At 32.5% G+C, this 23,724-nt stretch overlaps 1 protein-coding gene across 1 annotated transcript in view; it reads left to right on the top strand.

Moving 5' to 3' along the window:
- Window positions 1–23,724, top strand: part of LOC150103552 (uncharacterized) — a 62,520-nt gene that overhangs the window by 22,762 nt on the left and 16,034 nt on the right. The gene's annotated exons all lie outside the window — the stretch shown is intronic.

Raw genomic sequence — 23,724 nt, 5'->3', positions numbered from 1 at the left:
GCCAGAATCCAAACAGCAGTCAAAACAGTGGACACAACATCACTGTTGTGTCCACTGTTTTGACTGTTTTGTTCCTCTGCGCTGAACACAAGCCGGTTGTTCAGCGCAAAAGAAGACAAAGTCGGTTCCATCAGCTGGAAAGGTCATGGCATCGGTGTTTTCGTATGCTAAAGCCATTTTCTTTATTAATTATCTTGAAAATGGTAAACCAATAACCGCGGAATATTATTCTGATCCTTTAACCAGACTAAGCGGAAATATTCGTAAAAAAAGACCCTGTTTGGAGAAGAAAAAATCATCTTTCATTAGGACAATCCACCTGCTTTCAAAGATGTTTTCGCAATGGAAAAATTAAGGGATTTGCACTATGAATTGTTAGAAAATCCAACCTAATCCCCGATGTGGCTCCCTCTGACTTCTGTCTCTTCCCAAAACTAAAACTCTTCCTCGCTGGTCAGCGCTTTTCTTCGAATCAAGAGGTGATTGCACTGTAGAGGGGTGTTTTGCTGATCTTACTGAAACCACTACAGGGACGGGATAATGGCGCTGGACCATCGCTGTAATAAATGTATTAGTCATAAGAAAGATTATGTTGAAAAATAAAAATAATTTTGAAATTATAAATTTATTTTGTCAATGTTAGGCCTAGAACTTTACAGACCATCCACGTATCTGAACCACACCCAAAGGTCCCAAGATCTATGAAGCAGTCAAGGGTGTGGTGAAGATGGTAGGAGGAAAGGATGAATCTGTTGATATTTTTGCACAATTGAAATTTGTATTGATGCGGAAAAGCAGATGATGGAGACAGTTCCAGAAAATAGAGGTGGATGGAATGAAAGAGGAGGTAGTGAAGTTAGGTCGGAACTCGACTGTAAATAAATATTGGATATTAGCAACTTTTGAAAATCATGAATTCAGCAAAGAATTCTTGATTAAAGAATCTGTAGAACTAGAATACAACGAAAAAAAAATTAACGTCTATCAGAGAAGTTGAAGTGATTTTTCTTTTCTGGATAGTATTGAGCAATCCTACAAAGAATTTTGAAGCAGAAATCGAAATATGGGAACTGTATTCCACAGTGGAGCGGATTTGGGATTTGTATAGAGTTCGGAGCTATAAAGGTGTGTAGTAGTAGTGTCTTACTTGGAACCTTCCACGAGATTTTTCCAGCCGCAGACGCCGTGACTGATATCTGTTAGTGTTGGAAAGGAAAGCCGATCGTCTTTGGAGATCAGGTTATTACTGAAGATTATGGAAAGTGATTTGAACTCTTTCTTGCGAGAGATTAGACAGGACAAAGATTTAGTGGCATTGCAGTCTAGAAGGTCGCCCTTGTCTCACAAATATATATCTACAAGTTCACACTTCGGAAAATTACTTATGATGGGTACTACCACTGGCTCTACAAGGTTTGTCAAATGAATAGGAGGAATGGCATGTGCTGTCATCTGTTAAGCTGTAGACAGGATCTAGAGACTATGAAAGCAGATCATTCGTATACGTGAGCAGGAGAATAGATAAAAGTACAGAACCTTGGATTCGCCTGTATTACCACCTCATGACTCAAAATGAGCGACCACTATGGAACCTGGCGATCCAGTTCCACATGAGGAAGGCAGATCATAGATTATCGAAGAAGGATACTCTGCCAACGCAATCAAATGCTTTCCGAATATCGAAGACAATCACATGAGTTTCTTTGAATTTTTCCGTAACAGGCGTATACAGATGGGTGATGGAGACCAGACAATTGGCTGCTGATCTTGAGAGGCGGAATCCATACCGCTGGTTGCTAATTAGTTGGTGCGTCTCCAGGTGCAATAGATATTAATTGTTGGTGATCACCCTCTCCATATTTCTTGAGCAAACAGACGTGAAAGCAAGTGGACGATATTTTGCTGGCTGACTTTTTCATATTTCTTTGGAATGAGCTTTGATGTGCACTTGTTTGCATGCTGTAGCGCAGATGCTAAGTGAAAAAATATATTAAACAGGCAGCAAGAGATGGTAATTCTGGTGCACAGGTTTTTAAAACAATAGGTAAGATGCGATCGGGAACGGATGTCTTGTTTGTGTGTACAATATATTAGAATGAGCTGGGGTTATCTTACAGCATGGACACAAGCCCATGTATAGTTGATTATAAAATATTTGTGTCTAGCATCAAATTTTCGCCTATCACTCTGATCTCAGTTGCGGCCTAAAGAAATGAAGAAGGTTATCACCCTCCAAGTCCTTCAATACCTGGACAGTCATTGTGTACATTGATGTTCAACAAATCATTGACCATCAATATGGATTCTGCCATAGTATATCCAAAATATCCAAAATATAAAATTGATATTTAAAAGAAGCAACTGAAATTTTCGTGAAGATTTTGTAAGATTAAAAGCTCCTGACCTGTTGATGGAATTTGAATATGATACTAAGTTTGCGAAGCAAATTATAAATATTATGCCATAATAGTTCTTTGCATACATATCATTTAATTCATAAATACAATTTTGGATATCTCTTCAATTTTCTTTAATTTTATCAATCCCAATACCTCTTTACACTCTATGATCTGCTCTAACTATGAGCCACTTTGCAAACTGGTAGGTCGAGGGTGGCCTATCTGCTCTCGAACCAACAAGCTTTTTGTTTGAATCGTAGTATGGACATGAATATTTTGTGAACGTCTTTCAAACAACTTTAAAATTTTCCATATTTGATACCCAGAATAGAATTTCACGGATTTTCTTAGACCGAGCGCATCCACGGTAGTGCTAATACAAATGTATTGTCGCCTGCCAGCCTTTCGTAGGTGGAATTTACACAAAAAATAGGAATAATTCCTGAAGACGTTAATTTTTTATTTAGGTATAACTAACCTTGAGAAGGATCAGTACTTCACTATAGGCTTATTTGCTGTTAATTGTTTGAGATATTCATTTGGGAATTGCAGTATGACTTTTGAACTGCTTTGACTATTCTAAATATGTAAGTGAGATAAAGTAATCTGGACCGAATTTGAATGAATAATAGGAAGAGAGCGATCATTTTCTTTCCTATATATAATCTTCTTAGTATATTTCTGTATCAATGCTTTCTAATTACAAGATAATTTAGAGGAAAGAGAGATTAGCATAAATTCTAAACATCTTAATTTTTTTTTGGCTAGATGAGTCAAGTAAGAATGTTGTTCATATTCCCCGTTATCTGTAGAAGAAAATGTATGGATTCGGTGTTATTGAGCTATAAGCTCTGTTCATGGCGGAGTAACGGCAATAGCCGAGCCACAGTTAAAACTTCATTGCCATCTATTACCCTCTGTAATATTCCATCTTACATCCACATCTTAAGTCCTTAAAAGGACTGGCTTAAAGGGGCAAAGCAAGAATGCTTTTCATTTTCATATTCCACGTTATCTGTAGAGGACAGTGTAAGTATAAGGTGTTATTGAGCTATATAAAGATCTGATCATGACAGGAGGGTATAACAGCAATAGCCGAGCCTCGGTTAGAACTTCATTGACTACAGCATTGCCATCCATTACCCCCCCCAAGGGTATTAATCACCGCATCTCATCGATTCCATATTCATTCTTTTCCTACATTCACATCTTATATTCCTTATAGGACTGGCTTAAAGGGACGAAGCAAGAATGCTTTTCGTCTTCCCCGTTATCTGTAGAGGACAGTGTAGGGATAAGGTGTTATGAGCTATTAAAGCTTTGATCATGGCAGGAGGGTAATATAATAGCCGACCCTCAGTTAGAGCTTCATTGGCTACCGCATTGCCATCCATTACCCTCAAGTGTTTCTTTCTCCCAAAAGAACCATCTCAAATTATTTGGAAAACTCCAATATTTGACTTATTTAAAAATAAAAATGGTGTATGAAGGAAACAATATTTAACACTAATAAATTATTTATTTTCAAATTTTATAAAAAATTATAATTTATTATTATAGGCGACATCTTAGAACGATTCTTCTTCTCCTCTGTCTCCTTCCTGGACCATCCAAATTACCTTTCGTTACACCAAGAAGAGTTCACTCAATACCGTCTCTTATTTTCACCAGAAAGGCAGAAAAAATTCTGAGTTTTTTAACTCAGATTAAAAATTCTGAGCAATTAACGGATGCCAGCAAACATCTGAGTTTGTTGACATTCGTTAATTGCGTTCATATCTGCTTCAGAATTAAATCGTTTGTCAATTCCTCAGACGCATCGGGTATTTCCCAGAGATAAGAACAGGAAAAGTGATTACAGAATGTGTTCTATCACATGATTTTGCAATCACTTCCTTTCCGGGTACTGCACGTTGTAGCTGTAGTCTTGCACGTTGATTGGTCAGTGAATCGGGCGTACTTAACTCATGTAGTTGCAATTTCACTTCTCTCTCTCTCTTCTTTCCTTATTTATTAGCGTTGTCTGGATTTAGAAGTTAATGTAAGTAGAACTTTTGTTAAAAATAAAAACTTGATGATGCTTTAATGTAAAATAACAATTATTGAATTTTAATCGTACTCAATAGCTTGATCATAAAAGCAATTGTACTTAGATACTGCTGTTTACATACTGTTAACCCTAGTCTCAATACAGCATTTATAATGACGTCATTGAAATATAAACAACGTCATGACAATGAAGGATTTTGTTGTTTATTTGAAATGTCAATAATAATCCGAATGGCCGAAAACGACGATTTTTGAAAATAATACATTATAAGATCATTTACAATAGGATTCATAAGTTAATTTGAATACAGAGATACACCACTTTTAATTTTGTATGAAAAATATAAAGAGATGATGAGTACAAATGTAAATAATATAATATAAGCTTTATATATATTTATATATATATATATATGTAAATAATATATATATATGTAAATGTAAATAATATAATATAAGCTTTATATATATTTATATATATATATATAAATATATATATATTTATATATATATATATAAATATATATATATTTATATATATATATATATGTAAATAATATATATATATATGTAAATGTAAATAATATAATATAAGCTTTATATATATTTATATATATATATATATATATATATTTACATTTGTACTCATCATCTCTTTATATTTTTCATACAAAATAATCCGAATGGCCGAAAACGACGATTTTTGAAAATAATACATTATAAGATCATTTACAATAGGATTCATAAGTTAATTTGAATACAGAGATACACCACTTTTAATTTTGTATGAAAAATATAAAGAGATGATGAGTACAAATGTAAATAATATAATATAAGCTTTATATATATTTATATATATATATATAAATATATATATTTATATATATATATATATGTAAATAATATATATATATGTAAATGTAAATAATATAATATAAGCTTTATATATATTTATATATATATATATAAATATATATATTTATATATATATATATATATATGTAAATAATATATATATATGTAAATGTAAATAATATAATATAAGCTTTATATATATTTATATATATATATATATATATTTACATTTGTACTCATCATCTCTTTATATTTTTCATACAAAATTAAAAGTGGTGTATCTCTGTATTCAAATTAACTTATGAATCCTATTGTAAATGATCTTATAATGTATTATTTTCAAAAATCGTCGTTTTCGGCCATTCGGATTATTTTGTATGAAAAATATAAAGAGATGATGAGTACAAATGTAAATATATATATATATATAAATATATATAAAGAGATGATGAGTATATATAGGGTGAGGAGATTATTAATCGACCGTGAGGTGCGGTGGTGGGAATCGACGGTGAGATGCCGTAATGAATGGCAATGCTGTAGCCTATGAAGTTTAACTGAGGCTCGGCTGTTGCCGTTACCCCCTGGGACGCAGAGATTCGAGAGTTTGAGTTCGCTCGCTTAAGGTTTTTGCCTTAAGGGAGCAATTTCAGTTTCCGGGGTAGGTGTTTTCCTGCACAGCCCTTTGAGGCGGTGAATGCTTTTCTTCGGAATATGAGCGGTTCTGCTCGGTATTGGGGGAGCCCGTCACCGAGTGGAACCAACGCTGAGATATGGACGGTCTTTTGGCCACTATGGAGTGGTCTAGAGATCGTCCGAATTTTTAGAGTTCACCTTTACTTAAACATCGGTGATTAATACCCTTGGAGGGTGATGGATGGCAATGCTGTAGCCAATGAAGTTCTAACTGAGGCTCGGCTATTGCTGTTACCCTCCTGCCATGATCAGAGCTTTAATTTAATAACACCTCAATAACACCTTATCCCTACACTGTCCTCTACAGATAACGGGGAAGATGAAAAGCATTCTTGCTTCGCCCCTTTAAGCCAGTCCTTATAAGGATAAAGTAAACTTTATGAATTAACTATAGATATAAATATGACTATAAATACAAAAAACAAGAATATTACTTTTTCTTCAATTAACTATAAATCCTCAGAAACATAAATGTAAGGTGGCATCGCGCAAATGTCCATTTTTCTTACTACAGTTAAGTGTACTATATATTTTCAAATTTAAGTATTGCAAGTGTATAATTATATGATTATTATTTACGGATTTAAAAAAATGTAGAATTTAAACTAATCCTTCTGCAAATCATATTTAAAAATCGGGATATTATTTTTGAATCTGAGAATGACATTCTATGTAATAAATGATACTGATTCAGGATCGAACTGAAAGACTGTTTCAAAGCAGGAAATGAAATTTCCGTTACATTTCATTATAAAATAAACCAACAAAAATATACACTGTGTCTGCATAAATAGGACTTTTTCTGTATTTCTTTTTCCCGATTAAACATTTCTTGAATAATCTACACAAAAATCGATTTCTTTCCTTCTTTGATAATGAGATGTATGACAGCAATCGACTTCGTTTTGCTACTTCATAAATAGTCTTGAAATAATTCACTAATAATAGAAAATGTCTTTGTATGGATATTCCACAAATACTCGAAGTGGTTCTTGCAACCTAGATGAGGCGGCATTATATTGAAATATCAAAAAGATATCCGTTATCTCTCCACTAAGGTTTTTGATAACTTTATATAGCTTAACAGTGGCGCACCCAGAGGGGGTAAAGGGCTCCGGCACCCCCCAAAGAAAAGGAAAAAACACTAGAAAAATTTCCAAAAATCTTTCCCTAATTAAAATTCATTTCTTTTATTTATGTTGTGTGCTACTTATGAATTACTTATGAATTAGTGATCACTGCAGATGCTCAGTTATAGGTCGTATGCGATGTGTGAATCCGAGGTTAAATCCTGAGCGGTCCCCCCCCCCCCCAAGATTAAATCCTGAGTGCGCCACTGTAGCTTAAAATAACACAATAATAAATTGATAACAGTTAAGACATGTATCTCAAAGAACGATTACTTTATAGGTTTATCAGAGCAGTCAAGTATTGGCCTTTTAATGTTCGAAAACAAACCATTAATACTCGACTGGAAGAATATCTCTAGGAATATACGTGACAGGTTTTTTTTTTTTTTTCTAGTACTTCTCTTGAAGTATATTTATCTCCAACATCGTATCCGAAATTTCTAATAATCAGACTTCCCTTATTTGGTAGTTACACAGATTAATTTTATCATTCTTTTGTTAGTTGTTTGAATTTGTGTTCTATGTCGCTTTTTTGCTATTTATTACTTTTTGTATTTTTTACTATTTATTTATTTAACTATTATAATAGTGTATAGCTATTTTTATCTATACACTATCACCAAAAACAGGGAAATACTGGTACAACATCTAACTATAAAGCAAAGAAAATGATATGAAAATTAAACGACTAATGAAATATCGGTAAAGACAGGCAGATGAAATACGGCAAATTACGTGCTACTTAACAGGGCTAGAAATAAAATATGTTGATAAAGGAAAAAAAAGACCAATAATTTCATGCTGTAGCATTATATTTGTTTCTAAAACTAATCCAAGATATAGATTGTCAGGTAAGTTAAAATCTCTAACCTATCTTCATCACTTCAGTATCCACATGAATAAATATCATTCATGTGGATTCATATTATTTTTAGAAAAAAGATTTATGTGAGATCAGTGAAAGATAAGGGAAACGGCCAGATGACATTAACTGCCATCTGTTCACTTCCGTTATCTCGTTCCTGACAGGCTGTCATACTGGTATGTGCACACAATCTTATTCCACTCGCCCACGATTCAAAGTTGAGGGAAAAAAGGAAGTGTGCAAGCGCAAGTTTCTAACATAAAAGTTGAAACAACGAAATCTTTCAAATGGATGTTCTTGAACTTTACGCAAAATGATGTTTTTTTTTTATTTATTATTTTAACGCATGGGTATCAGTAGACAATTTCTGGAATTTGGCAAGGGATACGTATTCCAATTTAAGAAAATGCACCAAGAATTTGCATATCTGTTTTGTTTCAGCATATTTGTGTCTGTTAAAGTGGTTCGGTTTTTTGTTTTAATTAAGATAAAGTACTGAACCACTTTGGTAGGAACACTTAGACTTGTATTTAGCAAATTGCAAATCAAATTGCAAAAAAGATTGCAGTTTTATTGAAGTGTCGAACAAGCGATGTAAATTTTGGGAGGCAGTATTAATACAATTTTGGGGTTCCTTTGTTATATATTTTTTTATTTTTAACAACATTATAAAGGGCTTGTTGTTAGCTAGGCTATTAAAGAAATCTGAGCTACCTTTGACGTGATGACACGTAGATAAATAGTTAAAAATTTTAAGTAATACATAATTTTTAAGTAAACAAAGTCGGTCGTCGATGGTTATTTATTGTTGAAGTAGATCTTGTTTAAAAAATACAGGACCCTACTGATGCTGAGGAACTTCAGGTAAAGCCAAATACCATTTCGCACACCAAATGGTAGTCCGTATTTTACCGAAGTTTCTATATGAAAACAAAATAATAAAAATAAATAAATAAATAATAACTGTGATTCTGAGGTATATTAAATGGCAGTAGAGGAAAAGTGTCAGTAATAGTGAAATATCAAGGGTGGTATACACCTCTTCCGTGTAGAGTATGGCGCTTAATAGCAAGTGAGGGTGGTTCTTAATGTTTGTTGGGGGGGGGGAAGTCAGCAAATTATTGTAATAATTTCCACCCAGCAAGTGATATTCTGAAATGAGGAATTTATCCACGTGTAGCAGTGGCATCTCAGCAATTCTGCACTCATATATATATATATATTTTTAATTTCGTATTATTAATGCGCATTGTCATACTTACTTGCCATCGCAATTTAAGGTACCATTTTGTTGATAGACTGCGATGTAGTTGTTTATTAAGCTCAATTACATAGATTTCGTCTTATCTTAATTTGTTTCGAGGTCATTTGTCATATCCTGAGATTATTAGGTTTGTGGCCTTAGGTGGTCGTGTAATCCCTTGATAATAACTTCGTAATGAATAACAGAACGCTGTCATAAACAAAGGACAAAATGTTGCGAAATAATTTTTTGCCAGATAGATGATTCACAGAGATTAAAAGTAGGAATGGATCCTAATACCGAACCTTCCAGTACGCATATTTGATATTTTGTGTTTCACTGTTATGTTTCTCGAAGTTAAACTATTTTCCGCCAGCTCAACATGATTTAAACCAATTATTCGCAACATTTCCGATATCGTATCTATTCCATTTTCTGCAAGAGCAAATCGCAATGGACACAGTCAAATTCCTTGGAGATGTCTAGAAAAGCAGCTGCGGTACATTCCTCACTGTTTATCAAGTTTTGTATTAATTGCATGAAAATTCTAAAACAAGTTCTAACTGCGCTTTATTTTAAATGTTGGGTCTAAAACCCTACTGATTGGGAAAATAAAAAGTAATATAAAATATAAAAATAATTATAAAATGAGCATAGTATAGATATAAGTCTATTTTTTACTGCATTGCATGCAGTCTTAACCCATAACAGTGGCATTACAGTTATTACAGTGGAATTACCTATAAATTTTGAATAAATTTCCTATTTTAGATTATTTACTTATTTATGAGTTCTTGTTAGGAAGGAAGTAGTAATCCATGCACTTCTGAAGAGATCAAAATCAAGATAAGATAAGAAATCGTGACGTGATTGGTTGTTGATTCGATGACGTCATTGTCGGCGTGTTAGGAATTTCCCTGTGGGCATATGTGTCAATGGGTTCAGTTGTTGGGTTTGGTTTGGGTATGCAATTATGTGTGATGGTAGAGATAAGGATTCGTGTTGTGATTGGTGGGACACTTTGAACCAGATGAAGATCAAGATAAGATAAGGAATCGTGACATGAATGTTTGTTGTTATAGAGTTTGGAATGTTTGGAATTTCCCTGGGGGCATATATGTCAATGTGTTCAGTTCTTGTGTTTCGGTTTGCATATGGAATTATGGATGATGGTTGAGATAAGGATTTATGTTGTGATTGGTGGACACTTATGACCAAATCAAGATCACAAGATAAGATAAGAAATCGTGACGTGAATGTTTGTTGTTATGAGATGTAGATAAGTGATGTCATTTGTTAGTTGTAAATAAGTGACATTATTGTTTTGAATGGAAAACAGAGATATATTAGAGTATAAAGAATCGTATCGTGATTGGTGGGACACTTCTGACAATATCAAGATCAAGATAAGATAAGGAATAGTGATGTGAATGTTTGTAGTTATTGAGTTTGGAATGTTTGGAATTTCGCTGGGGCCCTTGTCTGTCGGGGACATCACGTGGTGTGTTTGGTGATATTTAGAGATAAGAATCGTGACGTTATGTGTTTGGAAATTTCTGGGGAACATATGTCTCTCTGTGATATCACATGGTGTTCTAGTTTTGCTATGGAATTGTGGGCGATGATTTTGAGATAAGATATCTTGGAATTTTCCCAGGGTGACAGACATCCGCCATTGTCGCCATCTTTTGTTTGGTTGTGTGTACTAATTTCCAATACATTATGGGTATTTCTTTCCTGTTAAAGGATGGGAATTCTTAGAGTAGCATCGTGATGGCGGCAGTGATTACGCTTTTCTGTATAATTTAATTATATGCTAGTGTTCCACAAACACACACATATTAGATATGAAAACTCTCTAATGTATCCATGTTGATACGCTAATATATACCCTATGATTACTCTAATGAAAAAAAAACTATTCAGTGTTAGAATTACGCTTACCAAAACATACGAGCAGTGATTATTGAAATTACAAACCAATGCATAAAAAATATTCAGTATTAGAATTACGTTTACCAGAATATACAAGCAGTGATTATTGAAATTACCATTATCAAGTGTTATGTTTTTATGGTTAATGGTTTTTTTTTTGAGTTTACATGAAGAGACAAAACCAAACGGTATTTTAAAAATCCGTTTGGTTTCTAGAGAATTAAAAGTTTACAATAAATTTTTTGTATATAGTCTAGAAATTCTAATGATAATTTAAATTTACTTACAATTTTCCAGAATGATTCTTCTTAATGTAAATAGATATTCCAAAATAGTTGAATTTTTATCCACACCACAAAACACAAAAACACAATCTTGAAAGAACGAGATTTCTGTAATAATCTGAAAAGCTATTTGACTTTTGTTCCTTAGATTTCTGTCCGTTTGGTACACTATATGTTTTTTAGCATTCATATGATTCGTTCATTGTGACACACATATCCTAAGCCACACAAATAAAAGTTACCTTTTCTTTGACTGTAATATTATTAACAAATGGGTCGGTAAAATAGCCAAATTCTTACAGTATTGTAACTTTACAGGTGAAATCTTCTACACTAAAATTCTGGCTATTAATTTAATACTGGATTATTCCTTTTGCTTCCAAGTGTTGACAGTTTCTTGAAATATTTGAGGGCTTGCATGAACAAATAAGACTGTTAATTAAATGATTATCAATGTCGTACATTTTTGGAGAAAATCTCTCAGTTTCTTCACAACTAATAGAAAAAACTTTACTTCTATCAGCTCCTGTATCATCAAGTATTAGTTCCCCATATTGGCATTTCAGAATATAACACTCATCAAAGTCCATTTCGTAGTGAATTCTTCTTTGCAAGTAGTCGAGGATATCAGACCACTTCCTGTGTAACCTTTCCAAAGTAGTCCTGGATAAATACATCACAATGTATGTGTCTTCTAAAATAATAATCGGTTTCCATCCTTTTAGATCTAGGTGAAGAGTTTTGTCTTGTGCTATTTTCCTGAAGAAAGTAAATTTCAATGACTTGTGGCTTACCCATTATTTTACTTTACTTTTCTTGGATACCAATCACCACAACACAATACAATAGCTGCACAGGATGAACGAATTGCCGTAACTGCAAAGACACTTGACTCGTTTGTTTTTCCTTATAGTACTGTTTACCTGATCCTTAACCCTGACCGTTCCCTCCAAATGAAATTTTCATGCAGATGATTCATGGACATGTTTCTACATGCTGTTGGATATGATGTTGATGTGAGATTATCTTACTTTGACACATCATAGGGCAAATCTTATCTCTGTGGCTCAAAGGGTATTGTATATTATTTGTCCTTATTATTTTAAGTATTTTATCCTCAAAAAGTGTTTTTGATGTTAGACCATGTGACTGTTTCTCTCACTCATATGTCTGCAATTGTTGGGATGGGAAAAAAATAGCATTAGGTGGTGGAAGTGAAAAGGTCATCAAGAGGGTGACAGATGTCTTCCCTGCAATACTCCCCCACCTAACCCCATCACTCCCTATTCTCCTCCCCCTCTCATCCATAAGGTGTCTGCTCAGCCTAGTGGAGATGAGTGAGCTCATCTTTTGCAGATATATCATTTAGTGATGTCACCTCCAACTGATACTGATAACTTTGGAGGAAAAAATAGCATTAGGTGGTGGAAGTGAAAGGGTAGTCAAGAGGGGGAGAGAGGTTGCAATACTTCCCCCCCTCCCCCCTCTCCTCCAGAAGATGTCTGCTCAGCCACGTGGAGATGAGCGAGCTCATTATTTGCAGATATCTTTAAGTGATCTCACCTCCAACTGGTACTGATAACTTTTTTAAAAAATAAAATAAAATAACGCGTTTTTTTATTTTTTTCAAAAAAGGTTATTATAAAAAACGCATTTTTTCCCTAAAACGTTATAAAAAACGAGTTTTTTATTTTTTTTTAATAAAAATGTACGACATTGATAATCATTTACTATTTCCATAAACTGAATTACGATCTGTTCCTATCATGGGGAAAATTATCGCTAATCATTTAACCTTCCAACTGGCCAGTGTGGATGAAATATTCAACACTCCCTAGCTTTTCTCATGGATAAAAACTTCGTCGGCATTCTACCTTTTATCATGCCATTACCTTCCTCTGCCGTTAATCTCGTTACCGCTATTCTATAGCCATTAGTGGATTAACTGTTGCTGAGTGACCTTTGTGTCCCTTCCCCCTGTCTTTACGTCTATTGTGTTGCTTAGAATTTCATTTACTGTCCTAAGTTATTTGACCTTTCTTGCCTCTAAAATGATTTATTGTGTCTCTTCCCAAAAATTGAAACGAATTTCACATATGTGAAAAAAAGCAATCCTGAAATGACCACAGATCATCTTTTGCAATGAATCTATTTAGTGATAGTAAATTTGGTGTATTTTATTCTACAAATCAGTGCATCAGAAGAGTTACACTGATTATTCTTTCACTTTATGTATAATAATTGAATAATTTTTTTTCGAATTTTAGAATTTTCAAATGTTTGCTTTGAAAATATTATGTCAAATATTTATATTTTTAAATAATATTTATTGAAATAAATATGTCCTTTTGCTTTCGTTTCTAGCCAAATAGCATTATATGGATCATCACATTTCAGATTTAGAAACAATTTTTTGTTATTCATAAAGACAAAATAAAAAAAAATGTTAAAATGCTAAATTGCATTACTCGGTTTCTGATCGTGTCTTTTTGGTATCAAAAATTTATATCCAATGATATTTTACCAGTGATTCTTTGCCTTCATCATTTATTTATTTATTTGTATTATGCATATTACGATAATATCTAGTGCATAACCTCGTAGATATGTTGAAAATATAATGTGAAAAATATCATATACGGAATGATTCAACATTTTTGCTCATTTTGAAGATTTTCTAATGCTTCTCTCCCCTCCTTATTCTCTCCTGGAACTGAATTGCATAACTACTCTAAATTTCTATACAGGTTTGAAAGCTTTTCTAGACTGCATTCAAAATCAATTACTTCATTTTACCATTTTGACAAAAGATATACGGCAATCAGATTGTATTGTGAAGCTTCTAATTCTGTTATATTTATTTGCAATCTAAAACCAGCTGTTCTAATGTCCGCTGAAATTATGTGAAATTTTAGAAATAATATGCTATATTTTCACCATGCAAAATTGTTTATATGCATACCACACAAAAGAAAGTTCAGTAGTATTATTTGTGTTTGTATTTCTTTAAAAAAAATTAAATATTACTTCTTCTGCTGCTGGAAGCTATTTCTGAAATAATCTATGTCTTATAAATACTTGGTAATATCCTCTTAGCTGGAGGAAAAATTGAAGGCTTATTACTCTCAGTGCTATTGAGAAGAAAGGGAAGAACACTAAAGTGCCTCAGACTGTAGTGTAGAATATCTCAAGAATGTCTTGTTTCCTTTTCGATTGTTGATTACCTATATCCTAACAGAAATACTGATATTTCGTTTACATGCTTATACATTATTTATGCCAAAATAATTGCTTAATTTATAATGATCAGTTTCACTTTTATTATCAAAAATTAGAAATTAAATCATACAATTATCTTGAAAAAGAGGATTTGAATTATTTTCAAAGAAAAGGTGCATACGCGTTTCATAATCTTCTTTTTTTTTGGGGGGGGGGTGTATAGACCTAATCAATCTGCAGATATTTCAGATAATTTATTTCATAAATCGTTCACAAGACAGCTGTTACAAACGTAAATCACTTGGGGAACATACCCATTCATTTTAGTGTAAAATAGTAGCAAAGGTTCAGTTACTTTAGATATCTAATCTAGAAGAAAATGTTATGTCTGCTGAGATTAGAATCTTATGTGAATAATTTTTCTGACATGATTTCTCTATTCGTTATAATGTAACCAATTTCCAGATTTTTTCCCTCCTGCAGACTTCATGTTATATGCAGTGATTTCTTTTTTGTACTACAAGAAAAAATATCACATAACAGGAGAAAAATATGTAGTATTTTCTTTTCCACTGGCTGAATTTACAATGTTCTTTCTTTGTGTTTTGAAGAGAAAGTGCAAATGACTTTTTTTTTCTTACTATTTTTGCCATTATAACATCAAATATAATTATAAGAGTGTCATGCTACCGTTTTTCTCCCATACGAGAAACAGAAATAAGGTAGTAATAATATTGTTGATTCTGCCAAACTACATTGTAGCAGAAATTTTTATTACAAAACTTTGTAATATATATATATATATATATATCTCCGAAACAAGAAATTTGGAACCCATATCACATCAATGTTGAGTGTTGGCAAGGTGAAAATGTTCCCATTATTATTTATATATTTCATTTATTAAATAGGGGGCTATGCCCAACCCCCCATGTTCCGGTATGGTAGACCAGTTCTCTTTCAATTGTGATAACTCGAAAGGGGGTTCCACCCCTGAATTCTGATGACTCGAATTTTGAAGACTCGACACTCAGGGTAGCTCCTGAGTTTCGAAACGTTTCGATAAATATGACATAAAAAGGCTTATCATTTTATATATATATATGGTAGATTTTATTTTATTATTTTTTATTGTTTTGATGAAATACTTTACCTGGAATACTCTTTCCAGTTTCTCTGTGTCATAAAAAGAACTTAAAAATTAGCCTTCAAGATGAAAAAGAAACAGTGCATTCGGGTATCCCTCTATCAATATTTGTAGTCCTGAAAAGGACTATTTTGATGGCCTTGAAAACAAACATTTTTTATTTCATACTGTTCAGAATTTAAAATTCTTGAACAGCGTGGAACACCTTGAAGCAAGGGTAAACACACAAAGCAGTTTTGCACTCAGGGCACCAGATTTTTGTTTCCTTTCTGATATTTTTTATTGTTGGAGTTAGCAGCGTTCAACCTCAGATATCTGGCAGGATTTCCTGTTTTTCTGCTTGCTGAAAAGGACTATTTTGATGGCCTTGAAAACAAACATTTTTTATTTCATACTGTTCAGAATTTAAAATTCTTGAACAGCGTGGAACACCGTGAAGTAAGGGTAAACACACAAAGCAGTTTTGCACTCAGGGCACCAGATTTTTGTTTCCTTTCTGATATTTTTTATTACATACATAATATATGCATGCAGGTTTTTTTATTAGCCGTTGGTGGTAGATTTTCGGGATAATGGTTGGAGTTAGCAGCGTTCAACCTCAGATATCTGGCAGGATTTCCTGTTTTTCTGCTTGCTGAAGAAGGTGCATGTGCATGCAGCAATGCTTTCGCAATTTCTATTCTGTATTCTAGATATGTTATGGTAGACAAACATTTTTTCTTGTACAGGAGGAAACTGTGCCAAATAACAAAATCCAAACACTTCAAAATTCAAATAACATGTCCAAACACTTTCTTGTAATATTTTTTATGCTATTTCCTCATTACAGAGTAGAATGATAGCTGCTGATCGCATCTGTCGACTCAACCCATAGTGTCGTTGTATGCACACACACAGCAATGGATTTTTCTTTCTTCAAACCATGCTTCTGCACGGATTCCGTTGATGGATTGTGCAGGGAAGATAGCAGAAAAACATCTTTTTTGGCTTTCCAACATAGTGCAAAGACTTTCCCTCGCTGATAAGTTTGGATTTCCCCCTTCGATAGCTTTCCTGAAGCCAGATCTGGAGGCATATCTCGCCTTTTTGCATTTACAGTACCATAACTATCTGTACGATGCTGTAAAAGCAAATCAGCGAATTCAGGACACATATATAGTAATTATCCATTATAATGCAGTAACCTTTCCCCAGTAAAGGATCTAGTAACTGCATTACTGCACGCATCGACAAGGGGAGATCCGAATATTTATCGTGCTCGATTACAGTTTGCTTTCCCTTATAAGGTTTGAAATCACAAAGATATCCACTTTCTGATTCGCAAGGCATAAAATATTTTACTCCATACTTCGCTTTCCTTTTGGGAATATACTGCTTACATTTCAGTCCACCTTTGAATGGCATAAGGCTTTCATCGATACTCAAGTCTCTCTCAGGAATGTAGAGTGATCTACATTTTTGACGGATTTTCATCAGAAAATCATAAATTTTGTTGAGGACTGGGCAAGCATGTGTTGCCTGATCGTATTTCTCATTATTCTGAAAATGCAAATACTTCATGATGAGACTGAATTGTTTTTCAGTCATAACATCACGAAACATTGACGTGTTCAGAATCCAGTCTGTAGACCAATACATTTCGAGAGTGGGCTTTCGAAATGTATTTTTTCGAAACTTTGGGTTTTCCACTTTCTTTATTCTGATATTGCATTTGAAGGATGACAGTGATTTTAAATATTAATTTCACCTATCTCCGAATATCACATAATTTCCTGATTTATAATAATCAGGAAATATGTATATTGTCTGATTTATAATTTGCTAATTTATAATAATCACCACATAGTTTCAGTATCGAAAAATTAAAGTTATGTGGAACAATTACTAGAGAAAACTAACGAATTAAATAAAAACTGTACCTATGTTTCATAACAGTTTTTGTGTGATAGTAATGCAATGGGGGATGGGGGTTTAGACTATCAGAGGCGAAATAAATTTCAATTCTATTGTAAAAATATGGAAATGAAATTTCACATTTGATATACATATTTTGAATGATAAAAATAAGCAAATGTATCACTTACTTTAAAAATTGGAGAATAAAATATCTGAATTATGCAGAAAATATAAATTTAAATCATAACTGTTAATTTCATTTTGTAATGACCAATTATACAAGGAAACCAAGAAAGTGAAAGTACAGATTACTATACGACATGAAGAAAAAATTTAGTAATATGATTAAAGAATTTCATGTTATTCTCTATAAAGTAAAATTACTCAAGCGTGTCTTAAAGCAAATCTGTTAAATATTATTCGATTTCGATGGTTTTGTACAAAAATAAAATTAATATAATCTGGAACGTCGGCAGCCGGTTTTCTTTTCTTTTTTTAAAAGAATATTTTAAATAATTATCGTGAATTAATTTCTTCGAGAACAAAGAAAAATCTTTTGTCTAGTAAGCGATTAGAAAAACATTAACGCAAAAAATTAAAAAATTAAATTGGTTCTCCAAGGTAAGGCAATATTTAAGTGAAGAAATTATGCAAGACCTTTATTTTGTTCAGAAATTAAAATTGTATTGTACAATAAAAAGAGAAAACAAAAATATAAATAATTTCTCTGTTTTTGTCTATCATATATAACTAAAATCCAGTTCACCAGAATGGAACAAGAAAGTCCGTTTCTTGTTATAGGCAACTAAGAGGCAGCTACAAATGGGAGATAATCTGATTAACCGTTCTCTTCAGCGTGAGGGTTTATCACATCTTCTAATGGACATGAGGGTCAAATTGCACTTCTTATCCAGTTTCTTTAAACAGGCGGAGTGAATCATATCCAGATTTAGTTGGACGTCTATAGACGTCCTAGCCGGTAGGAAGGTTAAATTCATCAATGGTAAAATTAGACTTTCAAGATTTTATCCAATTTGATAAAGATTCTTTACTTTGGGATATTTACGAACATTTACAAAAACTGTTTGGGTATATTTGCTGACAAAAGAATACACAGAATGTTTAGGGAGGCATTGTGTCATTTCCAGACTGACACAATATCAAATGTATGGAAGTGTGGTTACCATGGTATCTGTTTTAAAAATTCTTTTGCATGACCAGCTATTTTGATGTAATGTAACCAAGAAACAGTGAGTAACAAACATTTTATTCATTGAACTCTTTGGAAAATGTTAAGAGTCTAAAATAAATATTGTGAAATATTTTAGGTAATTACATGTTTCGAATTTTTCTCAGTGAATATACTTGTAAATAGTATTTCAGCAAAATAAAATGTGCATTTGTAAACTTAAATGAACAAAGATGTGTGCTTTTGTTGTTGTGTTTTTCCACAGTGAATTTTTTACTCAGTTATTCTGATTAGAACTTGATACTTAAATCCACAACTTTATATATTAATGCAATTCCGTTTAATTATTAAAAAAACACAACTGTGAAATTAATGCCAGTACAGGAGAAAAAAAGTGTTGAAAACTAATGTCCATGTACTGATTATTTTATAAATTGTCTAATGCTACCTATTGACATTATTTGAGTTATCTGAAAACAATTCGTTCACATAATCGAAAATTCGAACTGTTAGAATTTGGTTGTTTTACACACAGAAAGAGAGAGAGAGAGAGCAGCTAATTAACCCAAAATGTGACTTTAAATTTTAACGTTTGGCATAGAAAAATGTTTGTACTCTCCAGATAACACATATACAAATTTTACCTTTCTCTACAGAAAGTAAGATAAAAACACACCAGCAGTATATCCAACAACATGCAAAAACATGTTGTTGAGTCATTTTGCATAAGGTTCATTTTTGAAGGAATGGTTACAATATGGCATATAGTAAGGGTAAACAGTACTATAAGAAAAAACCATAGAGTTGAGTGACTTTGGACTTAAGGTAATCGTTCATTCACTGTAGCAGCTGCTGTTTTGTGTTGTGTTGTGTTGTTTTGTGTTTGGTAATGTCAAAATAATGGGTGAGCCACAAAATTCTTTGAAAGGTTCTTTGTGAAAAGTTCTAATTGTTTAGAATTTTGTAACAGAAAGTTAACATAAAATATAAGATCAGCACTAATAATCAGTGAAATAATAATAATAATCATAATAATAAATAAACAACTATTTATTTGTGGTACCATATGAAGTAATCTAAGAAGAAGAATGAAGGAAAAGAATTCTGAAAAATCGACAGTGGGTGAAAAATATGATACGAAAATATGAAAATACGAATTTTCAGTTGTCATTGGGATAATTGATTGCCAATTTCTTTTGAATAAGAATTTAGATTTATTTCCTAAAGAAATTTCTATTTCTGAAGGAATTATTTTAAGATATGCATTGACAAAATCACCTTGTAGTTGGAAAGAATTACCTGAGAGAGTTAAAAAAAAGAATTCTTGGTTAATAAAATATAACCATCAGCTGAAGTGGGAAATTCGTTCACTATCTTTGCACAAACTAAGAAATTGGATGATAGAATCAACATGCAAATATCAAATATTACTCGCCAAAGGAAAAGAAAAATGAAAAACATTTAACGAGGTTAATAGGGAGGCCTGTTCTTGATTTAAATGAAATTGGATGCCCAAAACGTGAAAACATAACGTGTACGTTTAAATGCTTTTGGAAACAGAACGAAAGATTCTGTGCTTTTAATAATTCTCAGAAGTATATGTATTGGTTTCAAGAAAATAAACATGCAACTCTTACTTTTACTACAGTAATAAATTTCGAACGATCACCAAATGAAAAATTAACTTTCAGATGAGAGTCACATTGTCAAAAACCATATGATGGCAATTCCACAAGCTTGGGAAGAACCTTTGATGTATTTTTCAATTTGTTTATTTTTTTTCTGTATTGTTAGATTCAGTAAATACAATTTGTATATAATATTTCATTCAAATAAAATGTGTAAATTTAAATAACAAATTGGGTGTCGTTGATGTGTTCTACAAATTTAAGCAAGACGATAATTTTTTTTTGACTCACTGAATTAAAAATCTTATTTGTTCATGCAAGCCCTCAAATATTTCAAGAAACTGTCAACTCTTGGAAGCAAAAGGAATAATCGAATATTAAATTAATAGCCAGAATTTTAGTGTAGAAGATTTCACCTGTAAAGTTAAAATACTATAAGAAATTGACTATTTTACAGAGCCATTTGTTAATAATATTGCAGTCAAATAAAAGTTAACATAGAAATTAACAAAGTATATATTACTGAGCTAATATTCCTTTGAAATATTCAAATCTTGGAAGCAAAAGGAATAATCGGGTATTAAATTAATACTCAATATTGGGTTAAAAAAAAAATAAATGTAATCATTAATTTACTACATCAATAATTTCCCACGGCAACAAAGAGTTCCAAAAATTAAACACACGATTTCTCACCTACGTACAACAAATTGGCAACCAGATAAGAGAGAATTCTGATTATGATAAGACTTAATCAGAAATCTACAGTGTTGGAAAATAAATTTGCATACATTTTATATATTTATTAATTTTGCTCAGTTATTCTGTTAGAATATGAATTTTAACAGTAAAATACAGAAATAACCAATCAATTTGAAAAAAAAAATAATAATTTCACTTGTCAGAATTCCATACTCTAACAGCATTTGGAATTAGAAACCGGAAATAACACTTAACCTAAACTAAACAGGTCATAGACTTTCCCACCAAGCTTGGGAAATCATAGCATAAGCAACAGTGGGAAGGAATTAAACAGATAACCAATCGGATAGTAATCTAAATTAAATAGTCAACTATAGAAAAACAGTCGTACTTCCCTGAACTGATAATACCACGCAAAACATCAAAGGAAGAATATGAGTCATGAAAAAGGTTAATACTGCGATTTGAAGTTATCACTCGGTTCCGGATTATTACTCATTAAAACCCACGACTTAGGATATGTGTGTCGCAATGAACGAACCATGTGAATGCTAAAAACATATAGTGTACCAAACGGATAGAAATCTAAGGAACAAAAGACAAATAGCTTTTCAGGTTATTACAGAAATTTCGTTTTTTCAAGATTGTGTTTTTGTGTGTTGTGGTGTGGATAAAACTTCAACTATTTTGGAATATCTATTTGCATTAAGAAGAATCATTCTGGAAAACTAAGTAAATTTAAATTATCATTAGAATTTCTACATACAAAAAAGTTATTGTAACCTTTCAAGTCTCTGTTTACTTTTAAAATACCGTTTGTTTGTTTTTTTCTCTTCATGTAAAGTAAAAAAAAAACACCATTTCCCAAACATTTGTAAACAAGATAACATTAAATCGAAAAAGACATAGTCATTTGGCAATAATCTTTTAGTAATGTCACCTCAACTGATAATGAAAACTTCGGAGCAAAAAAAAAATAATAATAATTAAATAAATAAAAAGTGTATGTTTGAGTTATCAATATGTTCCCATTCTGGAAAGAAATGTAAGTTAATTTTTTAACTTAAACATAACAATTGATAATTGTTATGTTTAAGTTAAACATAATTTCAATTGATAATTTCAATAATCATTGGTCGTATGTTCCGGTAAGCATAATTCTCATACTGAATATTTTTTATGCATTGGTTTGTAATTTCAATAATCACTGCTCGTATATTTTGGTAAGCATAATTCCTTTTTTTCCATAAGTATAATCATAGGGAACATATTAGAGTATCAACATGGATACATTAGAGAGTTTTCATGTCTAATATGTGTGTGTGTGTTTGTGGAACACCAGCATATAATTAAATTATACCGAAAAGCGTAATCACTGCCGCCATCACGATGCTACTCTAAGAATTCCCACCCTTTAACAGGAAAGAAATACCCCATAATGTATTGGAAATTAGTACACACAACCAAACAAAAGATGACGAAAATGACGGATGTGTGTCACCCTGGGAAAATTCCAAGATATCTTATCTGAAAAATATCTCCCACAATTCCATAGCCAAACCTAAACACCATGTGATATCACAGAGCGACATATGTTCCCCAGAAATTTCCAAACATATAACGTCACGCTTCTTATCTCTAAATATCACCAAATACACCACGTGATGTCCTTGACAGACAAGTGCCCCAGCGAAATTCCAAACATTCCAAATTCAATAACAACAAACATTCATGTCACTATTCCTTATCTTATCTTGATCTTGATCTGGTCAGTAGTGTCCGACCAATAATGACACGATTCCTTATACACTAATATATCTCCTTTTTCCATTCAAAACAATAACCTCACTTATTTACAACTAACAAATGACGTCACTTATCTACATCTCATAACAACAAACATTCACGTCACGATTTCTTATCTTATATTGATCTGGTCAGAAGTGTACACCAATCACAACACGAATCCTTATACCAACCATTACCCATAATTCCATACACGAACCAAAACACAAGAACTGAACCCATTGACACATATACCCCCCAGTGAAATTCCTATCATTCCAGTCTTTATAACAACACACACCCACGACACGATTCCTTATCTTATCTTGATCTTCATCTGGTTCAAAATGTCCCACCAATCACAACACGAATCCATATCTCTACCATCACCCATAATTCCATACGCGAACCAAATCCAACAGCTGAACCCATTAACACATATGTCCACAGGGAAATTCCTAACATTCCAATCTCATGACGTCATCAAATCAACAACCAATCACGTCACGATTCCTTTTCTTATCTTGATCTTGATCTCGTCAGAAGTGCCTTGAGTACTACTGAAGGAACTTGATATTAATTAGTATTAAGGAATGGGTGAGCAGAATAAATAGAATAGGCAAGCATAAGATTGTAAAATAAATGTTCTGGCCATTATCTAAATGGATGTTGTAATTAGTCACAGAAACAAAATGTCAATGT

Source organism: Typopeltis vanoorti, chromosome 9, assembly GCF_054136105.1.
Source record: "Typopeltis vanoorti isolate ZY-2024b chromosome 9, IOZ_Tvanoo_1.0, whole genome shotgun sequence".
NCBI classification, from domain to species: Eukaryota; Metazoa; Arthropoda; class Arachnida; order Uropygi; family Thelyphonidae; genus Typopeltis; species Typopeltis vanoorti.
The sequence above is the reverse complement of the archived record's forward strand: the minus strand, read 5'-3'. Positions and strand labels throughout refer to the sequence as shown.